The sequence below is a fragment of the Laccaria bicolor genome, genomic scaffold (genome assembly GCF_000143565.1).
Source record: "Laccaria bicolor S238N-H82 LACBIscaffold_531 genomic scaffold, whole genome shotgun sequence".
NCBI lineage: Eukaryota > Fungi > Basidiomycota > Agaricomycetes > Agaricales > Hydnangiaceae > Laccaria > Laccaria bicolor.
In genome coordinates, this window is record NW_001890349.1 from 2480 (window position 1) to 3590 (window position 1111).

Genomic DNA, 1111 nt, shown 5'->3' on the forward strand with positions numbered 1-1111 from the left:
AAATAGTCTGAAATGACATGTGTACTCTCAGAAAACTTTGGTTTCTGTATACTAAACTTCAATCTACATGATATGACATAGTCAAAAATGAATGCAAACAACTTTACCACCAAGGATGTAAAGTTGTTTGCACATATTGAATAATTAGTAAATAGTCCCTACCTAGCTCTGCCACTTCTGGTCCAAATGACATGGTTTTTCTTGCAGTATGCACTCTTTGATTGTAGGATCATCATTAGATAATGTGTTCAGGGTTTAAAGTAGATATCCAAATATGGTAAGCTAATAAAAATAGTCATAACATGGCAGAGAAATCAGAGAAAATTGAGGATGGTGCTGATTAATAGTGATGATGTCAATTTTAAATAGACTTCCAAATAAGAAATATTGCTCATTGATGGTGATGATACTGAGGTACTCTGCTTGAAGCCCAGAGTGACACTCAAATAGAAAGATATACTAGTTTGTGAAAAATATAGCTACAAATCCAGAAAAAAAGCAAAAAGAAAGCAGAAATGGGTTACTACCACTCTTGCAAAATAGGACTCATTCCTGCCATGCTTGCAATGGCCTCTTACACAAGTAAGAGAGTGGGGGGGTATGGTGGGCGAACCCGCTGGCCGCAGCGCCAGTTTGTCTTCCAAGTGTCTTGCGTCATTTACATGTTTCCTAGAAGAAGTGGTGCTACCTGTCAAATTTCCTCGGATTCCAAGTGAGACACGTCACCTATGGATTCCCCGAGGGTCTTCTTGAATCTGGCTGTCCTTCCCACAAACTTAAGTAACTCCTTTATATATTACATAATTGGCATGTCATTGCCCAAGTTATACCTGAAAATACTGCAACTCTGTCATATCTACTCCAAATTATGTCAAATAAAATGGATAAATAATATACAACTGCAAGCAATATAATTACATACATTGTAGTAGTATGCATTACATAATTGGTTCTCAAAAAGAAAAAAGCATCTATACATGTATTCACAAGAAATGCTGCAACTTACTGGATACCACTTATACAAAATCACAGTAAGTGTTCACAAAATGTCTCAATCCAACACTAATGACTTACCTGCCTATGTCCTATGCCTCCTGAGCATACATCACAT